Source organism: Pelobates fuscus, chromosome 7 (genome assembly GCF_036172605.1).
Source record: "Pelobates fuscus isolate aPelFus1 chromosome 7, aPelFus1.pri, whole genome shotgun sequence".
Lineage (NCBI taxonomy): Eukaryota > Metazoa > Chordata > Amphibia > Anura > Pelobatidae > Pelobates > Pelobates fuscus.
The window spans coordinates 62339726-62357332 of record NC_086323.1 but is presented as its reverse complement, the minus strand read 5'-3'; the positions used below and the strand labels follow the sequence as shown (position 1 = coordinate 62357332).

The 17607-nt window shown below is 40.2% G+C and overlaps 1 protein-coding gene across 2 annotated transcripts in view; it reads right to left on the bottom strand.

Moving 5' to 3' along the window:
* LOC134569364 (uncharacterized) overlaps positions 1-12575 on the bottom strand; it is an 86291-nt gene extending 73716 nt beyond the window's left edge. For both annotated transcript variants that reach the window (XM_063428343.1, XM_063428344.1), the window contains exon 1: positions 12506-12575. The gene's annotated coding sequence lies outside the window, so the exon portion shown is untranslated. The remainder of the gene's footprint in view (positions 1-12505) is intronic.
* Positions 12576-17607: the final 5032 nt, after the last annotated feature.

The following is a 17607-nucleotide window of genomic DNA, read 5'->3' as shown; positions in this document are numbered from 1 at the left end:
CAAATAATACTCGAAAGCTTATAGATGTTATCGGTTCAGCAAAAGACCATAAGGAGCCCCTCCTGGCCCTGTCCCTGGACGCAGAAAAAGCGTTTGACAGGGTCGGGTGGGACTACCTTAGAGAACTACTTAAGGCATACGGCTTTAAAGGTTGGATATATACTGCAATTATGGTACTGTACTCTTCCCCCTCGGCCAGAACTGTAGGTCCCAATATTACTTCGTCCTGGTTCGATCTTAAAAACGGAACAAGACAGGGGTGTCCCCTGTCACCGATTTTATATATTCTTTCTCTCGAACCTTTTGCGGTTAACATTAGAAACAACCATTTAATTAAGGGGGTCCCCACTAAAACTCAGGAGATAAAGATTGCACTATACGCTGACGATGCCCTGGTTATTCTTATATCTCCGGAGGAATCATTAGTCGCACTCATGAAAGAAATAGATACATTTTCTAATATTTCTAATTTCAAGTTAAATGTATCTAAATCCACAGCTTTAACCATCAATTTATCTTCGACACAGGTTGAAACACTATCCCAAAAATACCAGTTTATTTGGACTGACACAGAAATTAATTATCTGGGTCTTAGTTTTCCAGCAAATGCCTCTCATATAATGGAGAGGAATGTAATGCACTTAATGAAAGATATGAATCAAAATTTAAAAAAATGGAAAAACCTCGAGACCTTATGGACAGGTAGAATCAATATTATTAATTCCTATATTTTACCGAAATGGCTGTATCTGTTTTCAATGGTCCCTCTCAAAATCCCTAAAAGTTGGCTTTTAATGATCCAATCGGCTATTAATAAATTCATCTGGAACAATAAAAAGCCTAGAATAAGTCAAAAAAATATCTCAAGAAAACTGTCCCAGGGAGGGCTAAACTTCCCAAATATCATAAATCTTTATCATGCGAACATTATACGACACATTTACATTTTACAAGAACCACAATTTTTTACTGAACCCTGGTATAAAATGGAATCCGAAGCTATACACGCTTCTAGTCTTTATTCCTATATCTGGTCAGATACTGGTAAGCTCTCGAGAGTGCTACCGTACTCCCCAATATCGCTGGCCCACACTTTGGAAATATGGACAGAAATTAAGAAAATCTTGGGTTTAACCAATCGAATCCTTAGAACCTGCAAATTAAATATATTAGAAGCTAATGTAGAAGATTTATCATTGAGACACTGGCCTAATAAGGACACTTTAACCATAGCGGATATTATGCAGGGTGATAATATTTTACCCTTTCAACAGTTAGTAGATAATTTGCATATTCCATCTAAAGAAATATTTACTTACTTTCGTATCAAACACTATATTCAGAAACATGTTGTTCAATCTACATTCCCATGTGTCAAAGAGCTGCAAACTCTATTCTCTTTTCAAACTGTACCCAAGATTATCTCGGTTGCCAACTCGCTACTTAAAGGCTTAGATCCCTTCCCGCATAGACTGGTTAAAATATGGGAAAAGGAACTTAATCTAGCGATCTCCCCAAACGACTGGTTTTCCTCCTTAATTTGGGTAAACAAATTTGTTCATGGATTGAACCTGATTGAGTGCCACTTTAAGCTTTTATATAGGTGGTATTATACCCCAACAAGGTTGGCTAAAATGTACACTTCTCAAGACTCAACTTGCTGGAGATGTGGCACCTATTCAGGCACATATATTCATATTTGGTGGTATTGCCCAGCACTTAAGCCATTATGGGCCTGGACCTTCAATATCTTTTCGGAAATATCAATGAATGAGGCTTCGTTTAATGATATAAACAAAAATCCAGCCTCGGCCCTCCTGCATCTGAATTGGCCTTTCAAATCAAGTAAATACAGATGTTTAGCTACTCACTGCTTTATTGCAGCCAAAGTTACCATTGCAAGACAATGGAAATCTTCCGAGCCTTTTCAGAAGGCCTCTCTAATTAAACAAGTTAAACTTCAATTAACAATGGAAAATGATATTCTTAATACCTGGTCACTGGCCTCAAAAAAAAGAGACTGGTATTTACTTTGGTTAAACACCTGTTCCCTACTATATGGCAACTTATAAATTTTTCATGTGCCGGGGGAGGGGACGGGGGTCTGAAGGAGTTGCCCAAATCATTCAGTAGATATACCTGTATGGACAATAGCTTTTTCAGTCTGTGGTTATCTTCTAGGGATATACTCCCTATCATATTTCCACAGACTTTGGGTATATAACATAATAACGACTTCCTCAGTTAATTTTTTTTTTTTTTTTTTCCTTTATTGGTTTTTTTTTTTTTTTTTTTTTTTTGTGTCTATGTGGGGGATGGCTTGTTGCACCTTAATGAATGCATTCTTTTTATATAGTAGGATCTATTTACAGCATTTGGGGCAATATGCAATATGTATGTGTGTAATGTATGTATGTTTCGAATTGTATTGTAATATAAAATGTGAAAACTTTTTTGAATAAAGAGGTATTGAAAAAAAAAAAAAAAAAAAAGGCTGAAGGAGAACGACCTGTACTGGGTGTCCACGCTACTAGACCCACGGTATAAGCAGAAAGTGCCTGAAATGTTACCAAATTACAAGAAGTCGGAAAGGATGCAGCATTTGCTAAATAAATTAAAAAGTATGCTTTGCACAGCGTATAAAGGGTGATGTCACAGCACAATGGGAATCTAACAGGGGAAGAGGTGAAAGTAATCCTCCTCCTCCCAGGACCACACCGGCAAGGACAGGACGCTTTAAAGAAGTGTTGTTGATGGAGGACATGCGGAGCTTTTTAAGTCCTACGCATCGCCACAGCCCTTCGGGATCCACCCTCAGAGAACGACTCAACCGACAGGTAGCAGACTACCTCGCCTTAACTGCAGATATCAACACTCTGAGGAGCGATGAACCCCTTCACTACTGGGTGTGCAGGCTTGACCTGTGGCCTGAGCTATCCCAATTTGCGATAGAACTTCTGGCCTGCCCCGCTTCAAGTGTCCTGTCAGAAAGGACCTTTAGTGCAGCAGGAGGTATTGTCACTGAGAAGAGAAGTCGCCTAGGTCAAAAAAGTCTAGATTACCTCACCTTTATTAAGATGAATGAGGAATGGATCCCGAAGGGACTTACAGTGGGCGATACATTCGACTAAAAAAGGCCTGATGAGATGAGCTGCCTTGGGCTAAAAATGGTCCACACGCTGCTGTATTTTATCTCTGAATGCCGGTTGACTTGCGTGACTTATCTGCCACCAACTAGGGTTCAAGCTGCAATGTTTTAGGGCACTTTCTGCCTGGGAAACAAACATCATTTTTTCTGTCCACTGCTACAGCAGCGGCTGCAAAAATACCTAATTTTTCAGGCATGTGTACATGCCTAATTTTTCGGGCCTCTGGTGCTGCACTGTGACTTCAAAAACCTAACCAAAAAAAAGGCACATAACAGGGATTAAACTGAAAGGAATAGTACTACTTAACACACCACTCCTATCTGGTGGCACATTAGATTGCACGCGCAGTGCCCCAAATGTGAAGTAGGAGGACCGACCAAGCATCTTTTTCCATCTCCCGGTTCCTAAAATCGATGCCATATACACGTCCCCTGATAGGACTCCAGCTCTTTATTCCCTTGGGCGCCAGCTCGTTATTCTCTTTTTCACTTCACTAGGGACACTTTACTGCACTATGGGCACTTAGACCCACTCTTTGTCTTGCACAGTGTTATTCCTAGCTAGCATCTGAGATGGGAAATGAGGCAGTCATCTAAACGTTTAGATTGAGCTTTAGCTCAGAACACCCTTGAAGGTGTTTAAGGAGATTAGGGCTAGTTTAGAGGATTCTTCTTAGACCTCTCTGAGTCTTTATAGCCCTTCTACCTATCCAGCATTTCTGGAAACTAGCTAAGAGAAAGGGTGGCTGTGTGTCTGTGATACATTTAACTTTATATCACCTTATTGACACTTTTTATGACAGCATCACTCTGGTCTCCATACTCTCTGCCTATACCCATCTATTTAGAGGGAATTTCCTTGCCCCTGGCAATATTGTATAATAGGTAATAGTATTACCATTATTACACAATTAGCCACTATATGGGAATGAGTATAGTATCCCTTTGTTATTCATAAATGATACAATAAAGACTTTTGTCCATTACTCAATTTACTTTAACAAAGGGTACTAACCACGGTATTAGGAAGCATTACTCTGCTTTCCCTTTCTCCCTCTATTATACACCTATGCTCACTAGGATTTGTAGGTATCACTTTATTATAGTTGTCTAACCTTTTCCTATGCCAGTTTTAGATCTCCTTCTTGGGAGATTTTTTTCTTTTTTCAGTTTATTAGCATACCTGGGTACAAGCCCTCGGTGGGGCTGGCACCACCACCTGACCACATTTCCTCGTTTCTTCCACTCATACCTCATACTTTTTCCATCTTTGAAGGGGTTTGGCGAAACAAGGAAATAGTCCTCTACTCGTAACAGGGATTAAACTGATAAGAATAGTACTACTTAACACACCTTATAATAACGCAGAGTGAGGCAACGCAGAGAGAGGAGTCTGAAGAAGAGGAGTCAGAGGAGGAAGGTGGCTTTGAGGAGGTGGAAGACCAAACACAGCAGGCATCCCAGGGGGGTGGTTGTCACCTTTCGGGGACCCTTGGTGTTGTACGTGGCTGGGTGGAGGAAAAGACCTTCAATGACATCAGTGAGGACAAGGAATTGACATGGCTAGCTTGGTATCCAACCTTGTGCAAATGGGGAGTTTGCGGTTGTGCAAATGGACTGTTTGCGGTTGTTTGCGGTGCGTTAAACGGGGAGTTTGGTCTGTCACTGTGAAGCGGGCGTAACCCTTACACTACCTGATCGATAAAACATCATACAGTAGGTCCAACCCCCCCATTATTTTTATTGCCCCCACCCACCGCTCACGGGTGGGGGCGGGCGGGAGGACAGTAGGTCCCCCCATTGTGATTTATGGCCCCCACCCACCGCGCAGGGGTGGGGTCCTGGGGGGGGACAGTAGGTCCCCCCTTATCCTTATTTACTGAATATAACAATGTTTGGCATTTAGTGAATATTCCCTATTCTGCTCTGTGTCAGTGTGTATCAGGGTCTCTGAGGACAGGTGTCAATCCATATCTGCCAACTGACCCTATGTGGAGGAACAGTCCCTATTCTGCTCTGTGTCAGTGTGTATCAGGGTCTCTGAGGACAGGTGTCAATACATATCTGCCAAGTGACCCTATGTAGGGGGAACAGTCCCTATTCTGCTCTGTGTCAGTGTGTATCAGGGTCCCTGAGGACAGGTGTAAATCCATATCTGCCAAGTGACCCTATGTAGGGGGAACAGTCCCTATTCTGCTCTGTGTCAGTGTGTATCAGGGTCTCTGAGGACAGGTGTCAATACATATCTGCCAAGTGACCCTATGTAGGGGGAACAGTCCCTATTCTGCTCTGTGTCAGTGTGTATCAGGGTCTCTGAGGACAGGTGTCAGTCCATATCTGCCAAGTGACCCCATGTAGGGGGAACAGTCTCTATTCTGCTCTGTCAGTGTGTATCAGGGTCCCTGAGGACAGGTGTCAATCCATATCTGCCAAGTGACCCTATGTAGGGGGAACAGTCCCTATTCTGCTCTGTGTCAGTGTGTATCAGGGATCCTTAGGATAGGTGTCAATCCATATCTGCCAAGTGACCCTATGTAGGGGGAACAGTCCCTATTCTGCTCTGTGTCAGGGTGTATCAGGTTCCCCGAGGACAGGTGTCAATCCATATCTGCCAAGTGACCCTATGTAGGGGGGACAGTCCCTATTCTGCTCTGTGTCAGTGTGTATCAGGGTCCCTGAGGAGAGGTGCCAATCCATATCTGCCAAGTGATCCTATGCAGGGGGAACAGTCCCTATTCTGCTCTGTGTCAGTGTGTATCAGGGTCTCTGAGGACAGGTGTCAATCCATATGTCAAGGTGTCAATATGTCATATGTCAGGTGTCAATCCATATCCATTGTGATTTAGGAATGTTAGGTGATTTATGCCCTTTATGGATTAAAACCAGGCTCTGCATCAACTGTGTAATTTTCCATGGGAGTTTTGCCATGGATCCCCCTCCGGCATGCCACAGTCCAGGTGTTAGTCCCCTTGAAACAACTTTTCCATCACTATTGTGGCCAGAAAGAGTCCCTGTGGGTTTTAAAATTCGCCTGCCCATTGAAGTCAATGGCGGTTCACCCGGTTCGCGAATATTTACGGCAGTTCGCGTTCGCGAACCGAAAATTTTATGTTCGCGACATCACTAAAAACTAATGTTCAATCCACCAGGTTGCAAGGTATTCAAGTTAAAAATCGAGTGCTCTTCTCTGCCCTGCCTAGTTGCTTAGCTGTATCACCTCCCCTCCAGTTACCAATAATTTGATGAATGCTCAAAAATGTCAACCCTTTTGCAACCCAAGTGTTGTGACACACTAAGTCCCTCATAGGGCCTTCTGATGTTTCTTGTAGGGTCTTCTATACTAACGTGTAGTAGTCTTTTGGTATGTCCCACATACTTTAAGCCACATGGGCATATTAATAAATAGATTATATCCGTGGAGTGGTAGGTAATTAGATCCCTTAGTGTAAACTCTTTCCTGTTTGTTTGTAGGGGATTTTAAAGAACCTAATGTGACTTTTTATTGCCAGCCTCTACTTCCATCTAATATAGAATTATGTTTTTCTTTTTAACAACTTTTGTTTTAAATTTGGCACCAATCTAAATATCATTTGGGTTTCTCTGGTACAATATCATGCTGCATCTGATCTTTAGTAGTGTCCAATGTTTATTAATAATTTTCTTTAACTAATGACTATTTTGAGTAAAATCACATCGGATTGGTACATTATTGTTAAAATGTCCCTTTTATTTTTCCTTGTACTCTCCTAATTATTTTTTCTGTATACTTAAAACTTGATTTAACTGTAGTTATAACCTTATGCTTTAAAATCTTTCATTTATTTGCATGCTTATCCCATATACATTGATTTATCAGTACAATTCCTTTTCTCTCAAAAGAATTGAGACTTAGGTATGCCTTTCAATCAGATGATTGGATAAAACGACATCTTCCTGATTGTTTTCTATAAAAATGTTAAAACTTAAAAAAACGTACTGATTCCCTACAAAAATTAACAATAATGAATATATACCCCAATCATTGGAGACCAAACTGTTTTAAACATTTTCTTCTGTACCTTTCTGTATAAAAAAAAATGTAATGGCTATACGGGACCAGGTGATCCACCCAGTCATAAAGGTAATAAATAAATTGGTCCTCTCAATCATCCATAAAAAATTCAGCATACTTGAGTGCAAACCTGGTCCCCACCGTCGTCCCACATACTTGAAGATAAAAACTGCTATCGTACCAGAAATAATTATTAGTTAAAATGAGCTGAATACCTTCTCAAATTAAATGTATTTGTTCCTGATTTGTGATAGAAAGTGTTGAACCCTTCTACATACTTTCTCATGGGAAATAATTCTATAAGGTAATCTTACGTCCACTATTACCAAAAAGTAATCATCTCTTCTGTTAACCCAATTGTCTGGCAGCTTTCTATGACATCCAAACCTTTTCTCTAGATCAAGTCATTAGAAGGAACAGTTAAATGATTATTAATTTAAACATGAATGTTTGAGAACTCAAAGTAATTTCACATTTTAGAAAAAAACTTGCTAAAAGATATTTTGGCTACAAATCTGAAATTATCTGGTAAATACCCTAAACCTCAGGTGGGATATTTTAAATTACTAATGGGTAGTGAGGGTCAACTGGGGGTTTATGGTAGCCATTTTGAGAAAGTTTGGATTCTGTGGAAAGATATTAGATTATATAATGGCTCTGTAGGTTTCTCTCTCGGCTAAGATTGTTGGCGCATATCCTCTACTTGTTCCTGGTTAAAAAAAATGGCACATGACAAGGGTTTCCTTTATCGCCCCTTCTTTACATACTTACTTTAGAGCCTTTGGCTCAAACAATCAGAGAACACAACCTTATTCAAGGTTGCTTATAGGAACTAAAGGAAGGAAAATTGTGCCTCTATGCAGATTACATAGTTTCAACCCTTGCAGAGTCCATGGACTCGTTAGGACATTTGCAATCAGAGATTGAACGGCATGGGCAAGTATCAAATTACAGATTAAGGTTGTGCTATGTTATTTAACATCCCTGCAGAGGAAACGCAGATTTTAAAGGCTAATTATTTTTTGTGGGTTCAAAAAGAGACCACATATTTGGCCATAAAAATTACAACAAACACAGAAAATTACTTAAAACAAATTTTGAAAAACTACTTTTCCAGACATCTGAAATTTTGCAGACATGGAATCATTCATAGATTTCATAATGGGGAAGGCTGAAGTGAGGTGCAATATCCTTCCGAAATGGGCAGGGAAGAAACTGAGAATTAGCTTTAAAATACTGCAAAGAGATATAAACCAGGGAGGTTTAAGCTTCCCAGAAGTAATAAAATAGCATGATGCAGCAATGCTGTGGCACTTTTTTAAATGGCTCAGAGTTACAGTGGCTCAAGAAATATGATGCAAAACTAAGGTTGCGTTTTCTGTACTAAAATAATTTTATTATCTCTAGGCCCTAACAAGAATTGTGTAGAAGTCTGTAAAAATAATCTAATTATGGATAGTCTCTTGAATTTGTGAAGAGGAGAAGAAGATAGGAATTCATTGTTTTGTTCTCCCCAACACTTTAGTTAAAAATATTAGACTGGAACATTCCAAATGCTTTTGAATAAAGTGATTTTGGCTACTTTTATGCTGTGATTGTGCCATTTTCTTTTTTCTTGCTTTTTTATTTCTGCCTGGTATCCTGTTCATCGCTCCAGAGAGGATCTCATCAAAGAATCCCAGGTGGGGATTATACCACTCACGTCTTCATTGAGCAGTGTGTCTGCTCAATTAAATGTGAGTACATTTATTTGTATTTATTGCTCCTGGTTTAGTGCACACAGCGAGCACTATTGTTGTAATTTTTTCGCTCATGATCCATATGCTGCTGTGAAAATTGCGCTGCTAACTACACTAATACACGCATCCTACAAGAGGGGATTATACCACTGTACACCCATCATACTAGAGCTGGTCTTAGCTTTATAAAACGTGAGTAGGACCATAAAAGACTTGCCCTTCAAAAGTACCACAAAATATGGAAACATATTGCACTATTGGCTTTCGTCTTTGCTTTATTTTGTATATCTATACGGTTCCCAAGAAACTTTGGATGTATTATCCCTATAGAAAAGGACAAAAAAAAACTCCTCTATGGGATTTGGCTGCAAGCTTACACACTGACTTTGGACTTTTATATTTCCCATTTTAATATTAAGATTTAAAAAAAAGTCACGTTTTATTTTTCATGTGATAATTTACTAATAATCAATTTTTTCTCTTTCTTTCTATTTTGAAGCATATGGGTTACCCCTTCCACATTTCTTAGCCATTGTTTAATTAGTTTATCCTTTTCATTTCTAGACACGTGCGGGGACACACATGCTCACACACACACTCTCTCTCTAGTAAAATCAGACTGGTTGGTAGAATTAGGGTGGGGTTAAAAACGATTAGAATGTATGCTCAGCATAATTGAATCTGTGCTGACTTTCTGCATTAAATTATTATGTTTGTATCTGCCCATTGCCTCAAACACATGTAGCAAACACACGCTGATTAGATTTGCTCTTGACTTGTAACTATAGGGTGTCAGACTTCAGTATGCAATCTTCCTCCCACATGCAAGATGATAGTATACCAGATTCTGTTTGATCTATTTTTATTAGTAATTTGTTTAAGTTAAAAGGAGCACATCTCTTATCCAATACACTCAATCAGGAAACAATTTACCTCATATAAGAGCAGTGCATACATTTGCAAAAAGTAAACTACCATTGTTTTTCTTTTTCCGCAAGCAATATATTTATGTCTAACTCAAACCAAAATGGCATTTGATCTACTTAAAATTAGTCTCACAAATCTAAACAGCTACAAATTAGTCTCACAATCTAAACAGCTGTTAGAATACATGTATTTGTTGTCATGACTGTGATTGAATCCTGACTGTAAATCGTATTTGCTTGATTATAAGACAAGCTTGATTATAAGATAAAAAAAACTTCTGAAAAAATGACCTCTTTTTATAATCGAGGTGGTCTTATAATCAGACCTCAGATAGCGTGTGAGTCACTACATACTGCATAAAACAAACGTAAAAACTGTAACAATCACAATAAGAAGAATATATAACAATGTCAGAACGTATTATTAGATTTGATTGAAATCCTTTTAGACAAGCTTGGCAGTGTTGTTGTCCATATTCTCATTCCATTTCTTTAAATGTGAGGCGGAAACTGTATCTGTTGTCATGTTCATGTAAATCTTTCTTCTCTTTCACCTTGAACAAATTAGTCATCAAACACCGCCAATGCTGTCACCTCATGGCATTTGAGGCCTGAACTGGCCATTGGGCAAACCGGGCAAATGCACAGTGGCCCATGATGGCCATGGGTCAAGGCCGACAGGGGATATCAAAGTATCACCATTGCCGGCCCACGCAGTGCCAGCCTCGCTGTCCGTCTTCTCAGGCTGGAGGGGAGATCACAGCTCTCCCTCACCTGCCCCCTGGCACTTTATTGAGGAGAGGCTGAATAGACCTCTTATGAGCGCAGGCAGCTGTGTGTTGTCGTAGTTAACCACGAAAATGCTCTGACACGGCACATAGCCAGAGCTTGTGAGAGAAGAGTACTCAGCCTGCAGCATGAGGAGCTGCATACCATAGTTTCTGAGCACCGCTGGACCACCAGAGATTGTGTGTGTCCCTTCCCTGGGCAATGGTAAGGAAAAAGGAGGGGGGGATATAATGTTTTGTATTTCTCTCTCTCTTTTTTAATTTTTTTTATTAAAAATATAATTGCTCCTTTCTCATCCACCCTCACATAATATACTTTGCACCACCAAACATTCTGCACCCATCACACACACACTGCACCCATCTGCACCCCCCCACCGCACACATATACCGCCACCCCCACACACACGCTCTGCACCTCTCACAGTCACTGTACCCTTTAAAAACACACCCTACACCTCTCACAGTCATTTTACCACACACACACACACACTCATTCTGCACCCCTCACACACACACACACACACTTTGTACCCCTCACACACACTGTACTCCTCAAAGACACACACTCTGCATTCCTCACATGCACACACATACACTGCACCCCTCAAACATACACACTGTATCCCTCACACACTCTGCAAACCTGACAGAGACACACTCTGCACCACTCACACATGCACACACACACACTACACCCCTCTGCATGGGTCAGTATGTGTCTGGCAAAAACAGGGGGGTTGTCTTATAATCAGGGTCCTCTTGTAATCAAGCAAATATGGTGTATTTGAAACACTGGCATTGTTTAACTAAATTAGAACAGACAAACAAATTGCAGACCTACTGGAAGCATCATACTTTACTTGGAGTGATGGTTCTATGCTTTCTATTGTACGTGCTTCCCAAGCAGCCTGTTTTAAAGACTTCTAGAGAATATGATAGAATAGAATAGAGAATATAATGGAATGTAGAATAAAGATCTATATTAATTTGTATAAAAATTGGGATAGTCTGTGCTTTAAAACTAACCTATCATGACAGGTTCACCTTAGCGATCAATTATGTATTTAAATGTCTTAGGATCTGTACATTTAGTACTCACCTCTTTGCCTACAATAGAACAGGGATCTTGTTCAATCCTGCCTTTCACCCACCTGATATGTTACTGGCATAATTTTAGAACATTTCTGCAATTGGGTGAACCTACCCCACGCCATCTGCTTTATTGCTAGTGCATCACAGTCAAAACCGAGAGACATTTGACTCGATTTAATACGCTTTCCAAATCCCATAGAGCAGATATATAATTGTGAGTATATATTTAAAAGCACTATCACTTTAATTGTTTAGTTTTGACATTGCTTTTGTATTTTGAATTGATCACATTCATTTTGCATTATATATATTTGCACTTATAACAGATTATTAAATGTGCTTACAATTGATGATTAAAATACACTTCAGCTTGTTTGGCACTAGCATTATTTTTTGGCATTAGTGTAGTACCACTGATATTGGGTTATTGTGAAGTATATGGCCATATGGTGGAACTGAATCCCCATATTTGTTTGCTGAAATATGTGATTTGAAGTAGTCTTATAAAATTTCAAAAATTATTTTAATGTGTGCGCTGTTCATTAATCTTTATTACATTCCATTGGCAAAGTATGATACATGCCCACCTGAAGTATATCACAGCAACTACAGACCCTAATTATTTGGCAATTTTATTAGCTACAACTATTAAAAATACACAATGTATAGCTGTACTGGTTGAAATATTCTATTTCAGGAATCATAAATTATCAAGAAAATGTAAATGTACAGATTCTTAAAAGCAGAACAAACTGTACCTGCTTGTTGGCTGTTTAGCTATTCTCTTCTGGGATTTTTGCATGTTTTCTTTGAGTTTTTGCATGGTCTCTATGTTGATTTGAATCCTCTGAAACACAGACCTGCAGTGGTGATCCCTTACTGTCTTTATAGCCAGGAAACACTTGAATTGGTAGCTAAGCATTTATGATGAAAGCTTTCCTCACTCGAAAAGGAACCTTGCAAAGTAGGTAAACAAAGTCAGGTTAACAAGGCTTTTCATTGTGTTTAGCTGTTGATGGAGATGTAAGATAAATAATTCCTTGTGCAATCAGAATCTGTGTTTTTAAGTACACACATATATCACTGTTTTGGGCGATTAATTTTTATTTAGATATGTACAGAGATTACAAACTTTAAAGAAACAGTTGAAAGTAGTACCTTAAACTTTAAATTCCTATGCAAGGTTGCTTGTTAGCTTGATATTCCCCCATCATTCAATTTTAGAATAATTAACAAGTAATGAAAAGTGTGAATGAAGGGTTGGTGAGGCTGAAGAAGTAGAAAAAAAGAGGTTTGAGAAAAATCTATTATATATACCAGTGGTTTCCAAACTTTGTGCACACAAGGGTGCCGCGGAATGTTTCCACGGTGCTATGATTATATGATTATAGCACCGGTGAAAATCTACTGCTGAGCAGGGGCCCGGTCGGGTGCCGCGACTGGGCACCTGCAATGTCGGCCAGCTAGGAGGAAGTGACAACCTGTCACTTCCTCCCATCATCGCGCAGGGAGGCAGCCATGAGAGGAAAGAAGCACTGCAGGAGCTTTTCCAAACTCACACCAGCCAGCAGGACTCAAAGCCACCCTCCTGGACACATAAGGTAAGACAACAGGAAGGTAGCTGGAGATATAAATAAATATTGTGTGTGTGTGTGTATGTGTATGAGTGTGAGTATGACTGTGTGTGTGTATGGGTGTGTGCACGTGTGTGTGTGTGCAAGTGTGTGTACGAGTGTGTATGTGTATGAGTGTGTGTGAGTGCGAGTGTGTTTATGTGTGTGAGTGAGTGTGTGTATGTGTGTAAGTGTGAGTATGTGTATATATGAGTGTGTGTGTGTCAGGGTGTGCATCTGTGTGCATTTATATGTCAGTGTGCTTCTGTGTCACTGTGTGTGTCTGTGTATGTGCATCTGTGTGTCAGGGTGTGTGTTTTTTATGTCAGTGTGTGTATCTGTGTCATGATGTGTGCATGTATCAATGTTTGTGTGTGTCAGGGTGCATGTGTGTATATGTCGGTGTGTATCTACATGTGTGTTGGTGTCTATATGAATTTGTGTGTATGTGTCGGTGTATTTATATGTATCTGTGTGCTAATGTGCATAAATATCTGTGTACGTTTGTGTGCATGTATGTGGTAGTGTGTGTGTATACATCCGGTCAAACACCAGCACAACATACAAGCACACTCCTGCAATCTAACACAAATATTACATACAAACACACCCCTGCATTCAAACCCCCCAAAAATATACAAACACACACCTTTATTAAAACACAAATACTTCTCATAAATGTACATCCGCATTTAAAAGTGAAAATTACATTCAGACACACCCCTGCAATTAAACGCAAACATTACACACAAACAGACCCCTGAATTAAAACACAATAACTATATACAAGCACCCCTTCAAACACCAACACTGTATATTACACTATAGCACCAGTAATTACCGCAGTGCTGTACAGTAGTGATGTCCCGAACGGTTCGCTGGCGAATAGTTCCTGGCGAACAAAGCTTGTTCGCTTTCGTCACAGACGGCGAACATATGCGATGTTCGGTCCGCCCCCTATTCGTCATCATTGAGTAAACTTTGACCCTGTACCTCACAGTATGCAAACACATTCCAGCCAATCAGCAGCAGACCCTCCCTCCCAGACCCTCCCACCTCCTAGACAGCATACAATTTAGATTAATTCGGAAGCTGCATTCTTTTTTTTTTTCGTGTGTTTGTGTTTATTATACATTATCCTCCATAGCAAGTAACCTGTGTTTATTATACATTATCCTCCCATAGCCAGTAACCTGTGTTTATTATACATTATCCTCCCATAGCCAGTAACCTGTGTTTATTATACATTATCCCCCATAGCCAGTAACCTGTGTTTATTATACATTATCCTCCCATAGCCAGTAACCTGTGTTTATTATACATTATCCTCCCATAGCCAGTAACCTGTGTTTATTATACATTATCCTCCCATAGAAAAGAAAATGTTACTTGCGCTTTTTCCTTAATCCCTATGTATATTTAGACAAATGGAGGTCATTTAGTTGCTCCAATGGCCATTGGAGGGATGCCCGCCTGCCAACGTCAAGGCAGACCCCCCCCTAAGCGGGTCCTAACACTGACCCTTCAGCCTGCTTCCTTGAGCTTCTGGCAAAGATATCTCTAATGAGACAGAAAGGGGTATTTTTTATATACACCCCTTTACTTATTAACCCTTAATAGGGAACACATGGGATGGGTAGCAGCATTGTAACCAGGCTGTGTGATACAAAGTAAATACAAATACAAAAAGAGAAGTCCTGCGCTTAAGCAGCAAGGACTACAACACACATAAGCCCCAATATATAGTAAAAACCAAAGAAAAGAAAATGTTACTTGCGCTTTTTCCTTAATCCCTATGTATATTTAGACAAATGGAGGTCATTTAGTTGCTCCAATGGCCATTGGAGGGATGCCCGCCTGCCAACGTCAAGGCAGACCCCCCCTAAGCGGGTCCTAACACTGACCCTTCAGCCTGCTTCCTTGAGCTTCTGGCAAAGATATCTCTAATGAGACAGAAAGGGGTATTTTTTATATACACCCCTTTACTTATTAACCCTTAATAGGGAACACATGGGATGGGTAGCAGCATTGTAACCAGGCTGTGTGATACAAAGTAAATACAAATACAAAAAGAGAAGTCCTGCGCTTAAGCAGCAAGGACTACAACACACATCAGCCCCAATATATAGTAAAAACCAAAGAAAAGAAAATGTTACTTGCGCTTTTTCCTTAATCCCTATGTATATTTAGACAAATGGAGGTCATTTAGTTGCTCCAATGGCCATTGGAGGGATGCCCGCCTGCCAACGTCAAGGCAGACCCCCCCTAAGCGGGTCCTAACACTGACCCTTCAGCCTGCTTCCTTGAGCTTCTGGCAAAGATTTCTCTAATGAGACAGAAAGGGGTATTTTTTATATACACCCCTTTACTTATTAACCCTTAATAGGGAACACATGGGATGGGTAGCAGCATTGTAACCAGGCTGTGTGATACAAAGTAAATACAAATACAAAAAGAGAAGTCCTGCGCTTAAGCAGCAAGGACTACAACACACATCAGCCCCAATATATAGTAAAAACCAAAGAAAAGAAAATGTTACTTGCGCTTTTTCCCTTAATCCCTATGTATATTTAGACAAATGGAGGTCATTTAGTTGCTCCAATGGCCATTGGAGGGATGCCCGCCTGCCAACGTCAAGGCAGACCCCCCCTAAGCGGGTCCTAACACTGACCCTTCAGCCTGCTTCCTTGAGCTTCTGGCAAAGATATCTCTAATGAGACAGAAAGGGGTATTTTTTATATACACCCCTTTACTTATTAACCCTTAATAGGGAACACATGGGATGGGTAGCAGCATTGTAACCAGGCTGTGTGATACAAAGTAAATACAAATACAAAAAGAGAAGTCCATTTGTCTAAATATACATAGGGATTAAGGAAAAAGCGCAAGTAACATTTTCTTTTCTTTGGTTTTTACTATATATTGGGGCTGATGTGTGTTGTAGTCCTTGCTGCTTAAGCGCAGGACTTCTCTTTTTGTATTTGTATTTACTTTGTATCACACAGCCTGGTTACAATGCTGCTACCCATCCCATGTGTTCCCTATTAAGGGTTAATAAGTAAAGGGGTGTATATAAAAAATACCCCTTTCTGTCTCATTAGAGATATCTTTGCCAGAAGCTCAAGGAAGCAGGCTGAAGGGTCAGTGTTAGGACCCGCTTAGGGGGGGGTCTGCCTTGACGTTGGCAGGCGGGCATCCCTCCAATGGCCATTGGAGCAACTAAATGACCTTCATTTGTCTAAATATACATAGGGATTAAGGAAAAAGCGCAAGTAACATTTTCTTTTCTTTGGTTTTTACTATATATTGGGGCTGATGTGTGTTGTAGTCCTTGCTGCTTAAGCGCAGGACTTCTCTTTTTGTATTTGTATTTACTTTGTATCACACAGCCTGGTTACAATGCTGCTACCCATCCCATGTGTTCCCTATTAAGGGTTAATAAGTAAAGGGGTGTATATAAAAAATACCCCTTTCTGTCTCATTAGAGATATCTTTGCCAGAAGCTCAAGGAAGCAGGCTGAAGGGTCAGTGTTAGGACACGCTTAGGGGGGGTCTGCCTTGACGTTGGCAGGCGGGCATCCCTCCAATGGCCATTGGAGCAACTAAATGACCTCCATTTGACTAAATATACATAGGGATTAAGGAAAAAGCGCAAGTAACATTTTCTTTTCTTTGGTTTTTACTATATATTGGGGCTGATGTGTGTTGTAGTCCTTGCTGCTTAAGCGCAGGACTTCTCTTTTTGTATTTGTATTTACTTTGTATCACACAGCCTGGTTACAATGCTGCTACCCATCCCATGTGTTCCCTATTAAGGGTTAATAAGTAAAGGGGTGTATATAAAAAATACCCCTTTCTGTCTCATTAGAGATATCTTTGCCAGAAGCTCAAGGAAGCAGGCTGAAGGGTCAGTGTTAGGACCCGCTTAGGGGGGGTCTGCCTTGACGTTGGCAGGCGGGCATCCCTCCAATGGCCATTGGAGCAACTAAATGACCTCCATTTGTCTAAATATACATAGGGATTAAGGAAAAAGCGCAAGTAATATTTTCTTTTCTTTGGTTTTTACTATATATTGGGGCTGATGTGTGTTGTAGTCCTTGCTGCTTAAGCGCAGGACTTCTCTTTTTGTATTTGTTTTTACTTTGTATCACACAGCCTGGTTACAATGCTGCTACCCATCCCATGTGTTCCCTATTAAGGGTTAATAAGTAAAGGGGTGTATATAAAAAATACCCCTTTCTGTCTCA